Source organism: Oryctolagus cuniculus, chromosome 13, assembly GCF_051225735.1.
Source record: "Oryctolagus cuniculus isolate XC-2025 breed Fujian yellow rabbit chromosome 13, ASM5122573v1, whole genome shotgun sequence".
Taxonomy (NCBI): Eukaryota; Metazoa; Chordata; class Mammalia; order Lagomorpha; family Leporidae; genus Oryctolagus; species Oryctolagus cuniculus.
The window spans coordinates 107577642-107592035 of NC_142879.1; the positions used below are offsets into that span (position 1 = coordinate 107577642).

The window sequence follows — 14394 nt, forward strand, 5'->3', positions numbered from 1 at the left end:
CCTTTGCTCTGAAGTCTAATATTAACATATCTACTCCACTGTGGGGAGCAACCGGACTAGACTGAGTTACTGGAATTAAGACTTATTCTATGCATCTGCTCTCCCACAATATGGCGCTGGGAGAGAAGTAAACAGCTTCCGCACAGCTGCCTCCAGTTCAACTAATAAACTGTAGGACTTGCTATTGATTGGAGGAGAGCAGCGTACTCGGCGTGTGGGCAGCCGAGTTAGGATTGGCGGAGGAGGACTATAAAGGAGGAGAGAGACGGCATGCACCAGGAACATCTATGGGGAACATCTAAGGGGAACACCTGTGCAGCCCCCAGAGAGCCGGCCGGTGGTGTGCTGCTCCCCTGCGGAAGTGGGGAATGTGGCCAGGGGGAACTGCCCTTCCACGGAGGTGGAAGGGATAGTAGCCAACCCGGGAAGAACCAGCAGCAAACCCGGGGAGGGCCGAGCAGACGAAAGAACAGCGCAGGGTCCTGTGTCGTTCCTCCACGAAGAGGGGGAGCGACATAATGGTGCCGTGACTCGGATATGAAGCCTAGGCAGGGCTTAGTGTCGTTCCCCCACGAAGACGGGGAGCGACACTCCACTTTTCTTTTTTTTAAGGATTTATTTATGTATTTGAAAGAGTTACAGAGAGGGAGAGAGAGAGAGAAAGAGAGGGGGAGAGGGAGGGAGGGAGAGGGAGAGGGAGGGAGGGGGAGAGGGGGAGGGGGAGGGGAGGGGGAGAGGGAGAGGGAGGGGGAGAGGGAGAGGGAGGGGGAGAGGGAGAGGGAGGGGGAGAGGGAGAGGGAGAGGGAGGGGGAGAGGGAGAGGGAGAGGGAGGGGGAGGGGGAGGGGGAGGGGGAGCGGGAGCGGGAGAGGGAGAGGGAGGGAGGGAGCAGGAATAGTCCTCCATCTGCTGGTTTACTCCCCAGATGGCCACAATGGCTGTAGCCAGGAGCCAGGAGCCAGGTGCTTCTCCTGGTCTCCCATGTGTGTGCAGGGGCCCAAGCACTTGGGCCATCCTCCACTGCTTTCCTAGGCCACAGCAGAGCTGGATCGGAAGTGGAGCAGCCGGGACTCGAACCAGCAGCCATATGGGATGCCGGCACTGCAGGTGGTAGCTTCACTGCATAGGCCACAGTGCCAGCCCCAATATAACCCTTTGTTTTGGGATTTCAGCAGCTGCTGTAGAATATCTAGTAGTCATCTTTAACTTGGTGTACACTTTGATTTAACTGTGGCCTATCTCTTTTATTCAACTGTAACTCCAAGTGATGATTTGTCACAATGCATATTATAAAAGAATCTTACAACAGCATATGTTTCAGCACTTCTGTCTTTTGTGCCATTGTTTTAATACATTTTACTGTTACATGTTTTGAACCCATAATGCATTATTGTTTTTGCAAAAATACCCAAGTACCTCTTGCAAAGATTTAAGTAACCAGGACACATGCTTTTATACTTACACACGTAGTTAGCATTTCCAATGCTTTCTGCTCCTTTATATACATCCATATTTTCCATCTGGTACAAGGGACCTTGAAGAAGAGAAATGGAATTAAAACGAAAAACAAATGCTGAACCATGTATATGAGGGGTCTTCAGAAAGTTCACAGAAATGCATGTCATGAAAACACCAAATTCCCTAAATTGCAATAAGGACCAAACGTCACAAGGATCTAGGAAGTGGACATTGACAGGGAATTTGATTGTGACGTGCCTTAGGGTAGCTTTCTTCATGATGTCTGTGCTCAGAGTTCATTGATAATCCTAGACCTGCAGGATTTAGTTTAAATCAAACTTGGGAAAAAACAGCCATTATTTCTTCAGCTATTTTCCTGGCCCCTCTTTCTGCTTTTACCTTTGACTCTGATTTCACACAGAGCGGATCCCATGTTTGTGACTCTCTTCTTTTACGTTCTGGATTTTGGTTTGTAAATCTTTTTCTGTTTCTCATTTTCATACTTGGTATGTCACGGACTTGACTAGTTGTTTCTTCTCCAACACTGAATCTTCCAAAAATCCCACCTAGTGAATATTTTCCACTCCGAGACTGTAGATACCATTCTCAGCAACATGATTTGGGGATTTTAAAATTTACATCATAACTTAACTAGTTCAATCTTCCCCCTGCCCTTTTGAACATCTGGAATGCAGTGGTAGGAGCTACGTACACGTGTTTGATAATCCCATCTTCTGTTTCAGTTGTGGGTCCATGTTGTGTGTCCGGTAATTTTTTATTGGATGACAGACATTAAGCATTTTACCTTGGTGGCTAGCTACGTCCTCGTTCCTGTACGTCTTCTTGAACTTGTCCTTGGATACAGCGACCTTATTGCAAAACCATTTGATTTGTGTTTGTCTGGCATTTCACGTTTTTTAGGCAGGTCCAGAGGAGTGCCTGGTTTCAGGCTCATCATCCCCTACTTGTTAGGCGAGATCTTTGAGGGTGTTCTATCCAAGCCCCGGAATTATGAACTCCCCATGCTGGCTGGAGACGGCGCCAGTCCTGTCAGTGGTTCCGATCAGGTAGCTTTCTCACACGCATGTCCTGGTCAGTACTCTGCAGGAGACTTGAAGGCCGCTTCCTGGAGGTATCTGGGGAGCTCGTTCCGGGCAGCATTCTCCCCTCCAGTGCCCTGCACTTCTGATACCGGAAGATGTCACCTCCACAGGCTCTCAGCTCTTTCCCCCTCTCAGATCCACAAATGCACTCGAAGCATTAAGTGAGACAAGCACAATGCTCATCTCATTTCTTTCCCACTTCTCAGAAGAAATGTGCTTCATTGGTGGATATCCAATATCTGCAAAACCATTGTTTAAATCAGAATTTCCAATTTTTAGTTGGCTAGCAATAGACATTTTTTTAAAGAAAATTATTTGTTTGAAAAGGAGACAGAGACAGAGAGATCTCCCATCTGCCAATTCACTCCCCCAAACACCTGTCACAGTTGAGTCTGGGCCAGGCTGGAGCCAGGAGCCAGGAATCCCTGGTCTTCCTGTGGGCGGCAAGGGCCCAAGCACTTCCTTGTTCACAATGCGTGCACTTGCAAGACTCTGGGATCAGAAGCAGGTTCAGGACTTGAACCCAGGTTCTCTGATACGGACGTAGGCATCTCCAGTGGTAACCGCGGCACCCAACGCCCACTCCAGAAGCTTTAAGTAAATTTTCTAGATAGCAACAGCCGACTCTAAAATTTACATGGAAAGGAAAAGTAAAGACAGGAACTGAAAGAATTTTGATAAAAAAAAAAAAAACACAAAACATAAAGTTAGAGCAACAAATCCCACCAGTGCCAACGCTGAGGTGGCCACAGAGCTGGGGCTCCCATACGTTGCTGGTGGGACTGCCGAGTGACTCAGCCACCCTGACAAACAATCTGTTTCTCACAAAGTCAAATAAATATGCATTGGCCTTAGGACCCAGCAGTCCCACTCCTGGCAGTGGGATTGAAATGAACTTATTTTTATACGAAGATCTGAATACAGAAGTTTATAGAAACTTCACTCATAGCCACCCAAAGCTAGAACCAGTCTGTGAGGGAATGGATGAATGATTTCTGACACAACCACCCAATGGAATACTGTTTCACAAGAGGGAGGAATGAGCTGCTGATGTGTGAAATAGGACAAATAAATACCTGATACATTAGTGCCAAGTGAAAGTAACCACATGCAAGAAACACATAAGGAGTGAGTGGTTCCATTTTTACGCTATCCTGCAAGAGTAAAACCTTAGGGATGGCACAGAGACCTGTAATCGACAGTGGCTAAGGTTTAGAAGAGAATTTTTTCAAGGGTCAACATGGGAGTCTTTGGTGGGGAGGGGAAGGGATGATGGAACTATTCTAGATCTTAATCACGGATTCTGACTCTTGGCTTTGCCCAAAATCACAAAACTATAAACCAACAAGCAAGAACCCTGCTGTGTGTAAATCGGAAAAAAAAAAGAAAGTTAAAAACGTATAAACTGAGTGCTGCAGCTCCCACCGCTTTTCCGTGACTCAGCTCCAAGAAGGCAGGCAGTGAGGCACAGCCCCTAAGGCTGGAGACAGACTTCTTCCCTGGAGATATAAAAAGATGGAGTGGGGGGTGAGGGAAGGATTTGCATGCTCTGACATTTGAGAGTCCGCTCCTGAAACAGCTGGGCTTCTGCTGCGGAACCCAGAACTGCGTCCTCCCGCACACACACGTCTCAGAGAGCTTCCTCGTCTAAACAGAGGCCCCAGAAGCTGACGGCATTTGGGGAACACCTCAAACACGGAAGACAGAAAGCAGCACAACACAGGACGGACGGAATTCAGTGGAAAGGAGACAAGGCCACAAGAGGAGCATGATTAGCCTGCATGTAATATCTCTGCAAAGATCTAAGACAAGATATCGACTCCACTAAACAAGTATAATTTAAACAGACGCGGAGTCATTGAGAATTCCTGGAAGTTACACGGCCCACGAAATGTGAAGTGTCGGAAGGGCTAGAAGGCAAATTGAGGAATAGCTCTAGAAAGTACCACTGCGGCCGGCGCCGTGGCTCACTAGGCTAATCCTCCGCCTGCGGCGCCGGCACACCAGGCTCTAGTCCCAGTTGCCCCTCTTCCAGGCCAGCTCTCTGCTGTGGCCCGGGAGTGCAGTGGAGGATGGCCCAAGTGCTTGGGCCCTGCACCCCATGGGAGACCAGGAGAGGCACCTGGCTCCTGGCTTCGGATCAGCACAGTGTGCTGGCCACAGCAGCCATTGGAGGGTGAACCAACGGCAAAAGGAAGACCTTTCTCTCTGTCTCTCTCTCTCACTGTCCACTCTGCCTGTCAAAAAGAAAGAAAGAGAAAGAAAAGAGAGTACCACTGCAGAGAGGAAGGTAGGAAACTAGAAGGAACAATTCTGGAAAGCTGCATCATTGAATCTATGCCACTTCCATAGAAAATGAAGGAAAACAAAGAAGGGGAGATTGACCGATGAAAAACACAAAATAACTGCTTGAGTTGAAACAATGGATCCCAGCAAAGTGAATCAGAAAGCACCCATCCAAAGCCCGCCAGTGTCTTTTAAACCTCACAGCTAAATAAATAAGATTCAAAAGTTTCCAGTGAGAAAGGGCTGGCTCTGTTTGAAGGATCAGAAGGCACTCAGACTTCTTATGAAATACACTAGAATCCCAGAGACAATGGAGCAATACCTTTAGAATTGTGAGGAAAATGAGGCTCCACATCCAGCAGGCCTATCAAAAGTGTAAAGATGAGGCTGGCGCTGTGGCGTAGCGGGTAAGGCTGCCACCTGTAGTGCCGGCATCCCATACGGGTGCTGGTTCAAGTCCCAGCTCCCCACTTCCGATCCAGCCCCCTGCTGTGGCCTTGGAAAGCAGAAGATGGCCCAAGTGCTTGGGCCCCTGCACCCACGTGGGAGACCTGCAAGAAGCTCCTGGCTCCTGGCTTTGGATCAGCACAGCTCCGGCTGTTACGGCCATCTGAGGAGTGAACCGTCGGATGGAGGACCTCTCTCTCTGTCTCTACCTCTCTCTGTCACTCTTTCAAATAAATAAAATAAATCTTTAAAAAAAGATTATAATTGATATTAGTTTCACATAGGCTTTAGGTTAACTTGATTCCCAGTAACCCTGTATTCCCCTCCCAATTTTGTGGTTTTTGTCTTTATTAACCCTGTTACTTTGGGGCTTGGGGTCAAAAGTTCTTTGGGGTATGAGCTCACTCTTGGCCACTGGCAATAAAGGATTCCAAAATTTATCAGTGTGTGGTGCTGTTCTGTCAGCACTCGCTCAGATACAACAAAACAAACCAGAACGGACAGATTGTGATGGCTTACCATGGGCAAACAGCATCAAAAATAGTCTCCCAAGTTTTAGAGCTTTCGTCTGAGAATTTGCCAAAGGAACAATAAAACAAAATCTATCAAATAAAACTGAAGCAAGTATCAACTCCCAGGAAAACATAAAGTTTCATTAAAACATCGGCTACAACCCTAAGTCTAGGATTTTGTCAGAAGGGAATGTAACTTTGCAGCCATGACACTAACACTGGTTAGTGTATGTTATTGGTGTAAGCAGATTGGGAGTCTGTAGAAAAGGGGACTTAAACAGGTGGGATGGTCTCATCAGAGTCTACATGCTCACCTCCCATAGCAGAGGCTCGGAAAACAATAAAAAAAATCAAAGCAGCAGTTTTTAAATTATGTAGGTAATTTCTGGAACAGATAGTTAAACGAAGTGAAAAAGCTTCTCCTGAGGAGTCCAACTCAGGGCTTGGGACCAGGGAAAGCTCCTTGTTTATAAGAAGGTGCCTTAATTAAAAAAAAAAAAAAAAAAAAAAAACAACTTGCGGCTGGTGCTGTGGTGCAGCAGGTTAATGCCCTAGCCTGAAGCGCTGGCATCCCATATGGGCACCGGTTCTAATCCCAGCTGCTCCACTTCCAATCCAGCTCTCTGCTGTGGCCTGGGAAAGCAGCAGAAGATGGCCCAGGTCCTTGGGCCCCTGCACCCATGTGGGAAGACCCAGAAGAAGCTCCTAGCTCTGGATTGGCGCAGTTCCAGCCATCACAGCCAATTGGGGAGTGAACCACTGGATGGAAGACCTCTCTCTCTCTCTCTCTTTCTCTGCCTCTCCTCTCTCTGTATAACTCTTTCAAATAAACAAATAAATCTTTAAAAAACCTGCATGCATGCTTTACTTTGATAAAAAATATAATTGTAATAATTCATTGCGATTGCCTGTTGTGAGAACGCCGGTGAGAGTGGAATGCGGCAGAGCAGTATTTTTGGAGAGAGAAGGGAGGCTGCTGTCTCTTCTTGCAATCTGTGTAGGCACAGAGCTAGCCCTCCTGGTTCCCAGGCAAGCAAAGCAGCAGAGCCTGATTCTTAAGTGTCAGATCTTTGAACACTGCTTTTGTAAAGGAAGCAAAGAGATAAAGAATGACTGTATTTTAAGGCTTTCTTGTAAATTCTCTTTTCTTCTCTGGGGTCTTTTATAACTGTCTGCTGCCTGCATAGTCACCCAGTGCTTTGACGTCAGGGCTAGGTGCTGCCTCGTCAGCTGACCAGCAGCCTATGTGCAAAGCTTGGCTCCGACCCTCTGAAGTAACTGTCCCACAGGCAGGGAAGTGTGGACTCGGGATTTGGGAGTCAGCCCTCAGATCCTCCCAGGAAGAATGTAGCTCTCTGCGAAGGCACCAGAGTGACACCCCCGAGGTGTCGCGATGCCCTCACAGCGAAGCGCTGTGTACAAGGGCTGCGTAGAGTACAGAATTTTGCAGGATCCAGGGAGGTTTCTCAAGGAACTGTGGGACCGGCTTAAAATACCTCCCGGGGGAGTGCAGAAAGAGGAAGAGAACACCATTATGTTCTTAGAATTGTACCTACAAATCACATCGAATTGCTCCTAACTGATTAGAAATTTGAAATCTTGGAAAAATACGTGACATCCTCAGGACACAGACCAATGAAATAGAAACATGCCTCTGAAGGCTGCCAAGAACCCTGGAGGAAGATCAGTCCCCACTTGTGTGGCATCCTTTGGCAGAGATGTGTGTGCGTTTCCATTGTAGTCCATGCACTGAGTGCCTGGAGACTGGTACACATGATTAGGCAACAGTACACATGATTAGGCGACGGTACACACGATTAGGTGACGGTATGCACAATTAGGCGACAGTACGCACGATTAGGCGACAGTACGCACGATTAGGCGACAGTACACACGATTAGGCGACGGTACGCACGATTAGGCGACGGTACGCATGATTAGGTGACGGTACACACGATTAGGTGACGGTACGCACGATTAGGCGATGGTACACACGATTAGGCGACGGTACGCATGATTAGGTGACGGTACACACGATTAGGTGACGGTACGCACGATTAGGCGATGGTACACACGATTAGGCGACGGTACGCACGATTAGGCGATGGTACACATGATTAGGCGACGGTACACATGATTAGGTGACGGTACGCACGATTAGGCGACAGTACGCACGATTAGGTGACGGTACACACGATTAGGCGACGGTACACACGATTAGGCGATGGTACACACGATTAGGCGATGGTACACATGATTAGGTGACTGTACACACGATTAGGTGACGGTATGCATGATTAGGTGACGGTACACACGATTAGGCGACGGTACACACGATTAGGCCAGCTGGCACAGGAAGCCAGAGTAGAAACACTACACAAATGTTTGCTTGTCAAAAGCACACAGCTAGATTTTTTCCACAAAGCAAACCGTTGGAGTTCACTGTGGTTCCTTACACACATGGCGTGTGTATTCCATCTTCCTGAATTTGTCCCCCGAATTTCACTTTCTTCTCTCGCATGTTCTGCACTGATATTTTCATTCCGTGTTTCTGCCCTGTGCTGACTCGGAAGACGCCTATTGTCTTTTTAATCTGCATGGAGCTGTCCTTGAAATTTTAACATACTTGCATTTAAAATTCCAACATTAATCAGTGTCTTTATCTGACATGATTCATCTGAGTGCTTCAAACAGTTCGTGGAAAAGTGTGTTACAAGAAAAACACTCATGGATTTCAAAATTTCTTTGCACCCAAATGGACTTTTTAAATTCCCCTTCCTCATGACCATTCCATCAAATGCTTTAACTCAAGCACGTGTCTCAAGTCTTGCAAACCACCATCATCTAGTATCCTAGTTAACTTATCTTAGGCGTGGTGTCTTATTTTGCTTTATCTTCAGGGTGAGTCTGCCACCCGACACTGGTATTAGGATACCACCAATGATCTCTTTCCTTCTCCCACTACACGTGATTTGGTTCAGCCCCAAAGGCGCTAACTTGACTTCTGCTGTTGCTATTATAAAATTGGTTTGATGACATATCCAAGTGTGTCTTTCCAAACCGCACCACTTAGATGTCTGGATTTTTGACCTTATAAAACGTTTCCTCAGGGGTCCTCCACAAGCAGGTTTTCCACTTGATTGTAGGTAACCAAGAAGGAGTCAGCCATGTTGATGTACCTTTGACTATTGGTCATGGCTCCGTAGGACTCCATGGGGTGAACACAATAACCAAAGATACATCAACACGCAAGCACATGGGGGAGTTAGAACAAGAGGGGAATGGCCGGCTCGTTACAAGTGTAGAGGCCCATCTGTGAAACTCTGGTCCTGAGCAAGTACCTAGCTCTTAGTTCATTGCTTCAACATTCCACTCTGCTGAGTTACATTTTTCCAAGAATGTTTCCAGTTCCTCTGCGTTCAGACTTTATTGGAAAACGTTACTGATGCACTGTCCTCTTTCCTTTCTTTGCTGCATTTGCAGTGAGGTGCTTTCCATTAATAATGGTATTTGCTACTTGTGTCTTGTTTGTCTTTAGCATTCTCAACAGACTTATCTCTTCTTAAATTATTTTCTGCCAATCAACACTTGCCTTTTCTGATCATCTCTCTTACATCTCTGTTGTCTTTTTCGATGATTTCTACTCTTTATGGGCGCCATCCATTGTTTTATTTTCTAACTTTGTAAATTGGGAATTGTGTTGGTTTTCAACCTTTCCATGTCCTTTTAAGATTTATTTTTTTTTCAAAAGGCAGAGTGACTCACACAGAGAGAGCAAGGGATCTCCCACCCACTAGTTCACCCCCGCAAATACCCAAACAGCCAGGAAAAGGCCAGGTTGAAGCCAGAAGCCAGGAGCTCCATCCGGGTCTCCCATTTGGTGGGCAGGGACCCAGGCACTTGAGCCATGCGCTGCTGCCTTCCTAGGTGCATTAGCAGGGAGCTGGGTCAGAAGTGGAGCAGCCGGGATTAGAACTGATGCTCACTGGGATGCCAGTGTCCCAGGGGGTAACTTAACCTGCTGTGCCAAAACACCAGCCCCTGTAACCGTTGTCATTTCCTATTGGATATACGTACCCACCCCCGTAATACACAAAGGTTTACTGCTTTATTTCCAGTGACTGCCACCTCACCCCTCGGCTTCCCCTCGGCTGCTGTCCCTTGGACTCTGACTGGCTTGTTAGCCTCACACGCCTGACGTTCCCATCTTATCTGATCAGTACAGGCTAGACTCCGTAAAGTGTCTATCGTTTTATTTAGATGCTATTTTTTCCCCATAATTCAGATCTTGTTTTGGGGACTTCTTCCTCCCACGGGAAATCACTCTGCAAATCCCCCAAATCAGAATGTGTTGTGCTGAGTCCCCTCACTTGGGCCCTGCAGAAAATACTTCCCTGTGTTCATCAGAGAGAAGTTTGCAAGAACGGCAGTTCTCGTGTGATGCGTTGCCTCTGCCCGCGCCGTGGAGAGTCTAACACCTGTGGAGAGTCTAACACTTGAGGCGCCGCCTTGCTCTGGAGAGCACAGCTGCCCTCAGACAGCACCCCACCCCGCCCCGGACTAACTGCCTCCCCTGCCCCGACTAACTGCCTCCCCACCTGCCCCCCTCCGGCTGCTGGTGACCTCTTCTCTCCCTTTGCTGGGATGAATCTAACTGCAGACTTTGCTGGTGCTCTGAATTGGAGGAGACAGACTTCTCAGCTATCCTGCAAAGTGCTCATACGTTGCCATCTCTCCCTTTCCTAGTTCCATTCTCTCATCGGCACCCCCGTAATTCTCGCCAGCTACGTGCACTTCGCTTTTTAATCATTACATTTTTTATTGAGAGCATTATTTTTTTACTTCTAGAACTGCCATTAGGTTCTTTTCCAAGTCTGCTTTAAATTTTTAAAAACTTTCTTTAAATATGCCGGAGCGAGTAATTTTTACTTGTGGCCTCTGAACAAGTGCTTGTTCAGAATCTCAACCCTGGTCCTAGCAGTGAACTTCAACACTGGGGGAGACTCTGTCTCAATTCTACCCAGAGCTGAAGCTGAGAGAGTTTTCCCCGCTGCCTCCATCTCTGGGCTGGCCTCTTTGCAGCCTGTGCATCTCTCCTCTCCTCTCTCCTCTCTCCTCTCCCCTCTCTCCTCTCTCCTTTCCCCTCTCCCCTCTCCCCTCTCCCCTCTCCCCTTTCTTTCTTTCTTTAGATTTATTTATTATCTGAAAGGCAGAGTTTCAGAGAGGCAGAGGCAGAGAGAAGTCTTCCACCTGCTGGTTCACTCTCCAGTTGGCCACAACAGCCAGAGCTGGGCCAATCCGAAGCCAGGAGCCAGGAGCTTCTTCCGGGTCTCCCACATGGATGCAGGGGCCCAAGGACTCGGGCCATCTTCCACTGCTTTCCCAGGCCACAGCAGAGAGCCGGATAGGAGGTGGAGCAGCCGGGACTAGAACTGGCACCCACATGGGATGCTGGCACTGCAGGCGGCAGCTTTACCTGCTACAGCCTGGCCTTGGCTTTCTCACTCTGCTCCGACCCCAGATACTCTCCTGACTTTCCATATACATGACTTTTTCAATAACGTATTTCCCCGGTATGTTTAGGTGTTTTGTTGTTCACAGAATTTTGAGATGTCTAGTCTGTCGTAGTACTGTGCATGTTTTTGACATTCTAATGAGACCATTTTATGCCCACACTCTTGGGGCAGGATGGAGGATCGACTTCAGACACTGGAAGCCGGTCATGAGCGTCTGGCCTGAATACTGTTAGCATTAATATGCATTTTTCACACGACTTGGGTTTCGGATTACCATCTTAAGCAGAAACTAAGCAGCTCTTGCCGTGGTTCCGCATCTGCTGGGGTGACTTCAGGATCTGATTTCTGATTTCTGCCCCCTCCCCCAAGGACGTGGCTTCTGTGAGTTTCTAGAAGCCGTGGCCTTCAGTCACGTTGTGACTTCACACCCTCCAGGTGCACGTGAGCTCAGGAAGCAGAGGGGCGCATTCTCTAAACCCACCGTGAGCTGCCGCAGAGCTCTCCGGCGGCTCCCACCCGATTCCTGTTCCTCCAGGGCCCACTGCTCAGGCACGGGATCACAGGTGCCTCTGCCTAAGCCAGCCTGGAAGCCTCGGAAAGTGACGCCGTGGAGATGACACCAAGCAATGCCCCTCGTGTGGTGTGGGGGTGGAGCAGATCCTACGTTGTTCACGCAGTAAATACTGACTGAGCCCCTGATGCAACACCAGATTCTGGAGCTGCAGTTTTCAATGCCATACAGTCTCCTGCCTGTGGGAACCCCAAGTGAGGAGGGGTGACGTTCCTGTCCCAGGAGAGAAAACAGAAGAAACAGCAGAGAGGGACTGGCATTGTGGCACAGCAGGTTCAGCTGCCACCAGCAGCACTGGCATCCCATATGAGCGCCAGTTTGAGTCCCGGCTGCTCCACTTCCGATCCAGCTCCCTGCTAATGCTCCTGGGAAAGCAGCAGAAGATGGCCGAAGTGCCTGGGCTCCTGCCACCCATGAGAGAGACCCGGATGGAGCTGCTGGCTGTTGGCTTCAGCCTGGCCCAGACCCCAATCATCACAGCCATTTAGGGAGTAAGCCAGTAGATAAAAGATCTTTCTGCCCCTCTCCCCTCTGTCTCTTTCAAGTAAAATAATATATATAATATATGCAAATATATATAAAAGAAACAGCAGAGTGGGATGACAACTGGGCAGAAAGGGGTTGAGAACTGCCCACGTCCCCTCTCCCCGTCCACACACACACAGCATCAGAGAGAACTGGTTTGCAAGGCGGATGTCGCATTACACGGGGAATAAGAGCCACTCTCAGTGGCTTTCTGCGGGACAGGAAGTGCCTCCTGTTCCAGTGGACTCCGGGAGACCAGACCACGAAGGGGAAAGCCAGGAGGCACTGTAGTGAAAGTCCAGTGGCTTCTGATGCTCAGAGCTGGGAATGTGACTCCCAGAGAACACCCACACAAACACAGCTGGCCGAAGCTGCCCGGGATGGACTGTGGCAGGAAGCAGAGCATGATGGGTCTTGGGTGTCACTGAGGTAGCAGCACGGGGCACTAACATGTGTGTGCACACACACAGATACACATGCATGTGCACTCATACATACATAAGAAGGCTTGGGAGGGTGGAAAGGCAGCACCTCCTTGCCATAACTCTGACTCTGCCCCGAGCGGCTGGTCTGGTCTCTGGGTCCATCCCAGTGGTGCAGAGCCCCACGATCCCGAGGGCTCAGGCTGGCTCCTCCGGGGTCACCTGCTGGGGTGACTTCAGGATCTGATTTCTGATTTCTGTCCCCTCCCCCCCGGACGTGGCTTCCATGAGTTTCTAGAAGCCGTGGCCTCTGGTCATGTCATGACTTCACACCCTCCAGATACACATGAGCTCAGGAAGCAGAGGGGCGCATTCTCTAAACCCGCTGCTCTCCATGCTGATTCAAAGCTGCCTCCCCTAACCCACTCCCCTGCTCCTCTGCCCCCAGACCTGGAGACAGAGAGCCTGTTTCCTGCTCACCCTTGTCTCTAGATGAAGGCATACGCCTGATTCACTCTCAGAGGTGTTGCTGTGGACGCTATAGGAAAAGGGAATAAAACACATATGCAATCATGCACACACACACACGTGCATACATGCACACATGCATGTACACACACGTGCACATGCAGGCATGCACACACACATGCCCACATACAGACATGTGTTCACACACACATAGGTACATGTGTGTGCACATGCATACACACATGTGTGCGTGTACACACAAGTACACATGTGCACATATGTGCCCATATACACACGTGTGTATGCACATGTGTACACCGGTATACATGTGTGTGCACATACATGCACACATGTGTGCATCCAGGTACACATGTGTGTACATACATGCCTGCGTGCACATGCCCACGTACAGACTGTGTGTGTACACAGGTACATGCATACATGTATACATGTGTGCACACACATACATACACATGTGTGCATACATACATACACACAGCTTCATTTCAAGATCCCAGAGCCATAGCTCCTAAGTCCCAGTCTCAAAAATAAAAACTCACAATTTTCCAAAAGTCACATTTCAGGCTTCCCCCTTTTTGTGCGACCCCAGAAGTAACTGGAAGCCACGGTGTCCACACAGCTCCACCCTCGGGAGCACCTGGTGCGGCTCTGGCCGTGCCCCTCCCCCACCTCAGCCAGCACCTGCCGCTTGCCCAGGCTCTCCTCCTCTCTCTCCCCCGCCTCTTCTCGTTTTCTCCTCCCCCAGGCTCCACAGCCCCAGCCAAAGTTCTGCCCACCAAAAAAGCAGTTCTGTGGCCCAGGCAGATCCACCTACACCCTTCCTCCTGTGGGACGCCAGGCAGGCAATTGGGACCAAGAGGCCCTACAAAGAAATCTCCATCCAAACACAGGCTGTTGACTACCAAAGTTTGGATAAAAAAAAAAAAAGAGGAAGCTGGGTGCGGTTCGCGCATTGTGACAAATATACTAACATGACACCGGTGTTAGGGGAGTTGGGGTATGTGGGAACTTGTATTACTACTGTGCACTCTTTTTATTTAATAAATAAATAAAAAAAAACCAAGAGG

General features: G+C 48.7%; 1 long non-coding RNA gene across 2 annotated transcripts in view; it reads right to left on the minus strand.

The window, feature by feature from the left end:
* LOC149122846 (uncharacterized) overlaps positions 1-14394 on the minus strand; it is a 122795-nt gene that overhangs the window by 13100 nt on the left and 95301 nt on the right. Inside the window, exon 3 of one of the 2 annotated variants that reach the window (XR_016219888.1) lies at positions 1470-2798. The exons of the other annotated variant lie outside the window; for it this stretch is intronic. This is a non-coding gene — a long non-coding RNA (uncharacterized LOC149122846). Of the gene's footprint in view, positions 1-1469; positions 2799-14394 lie in introns of those variants that run through there. 2 annotated transcript variants of the gene reach the window in all.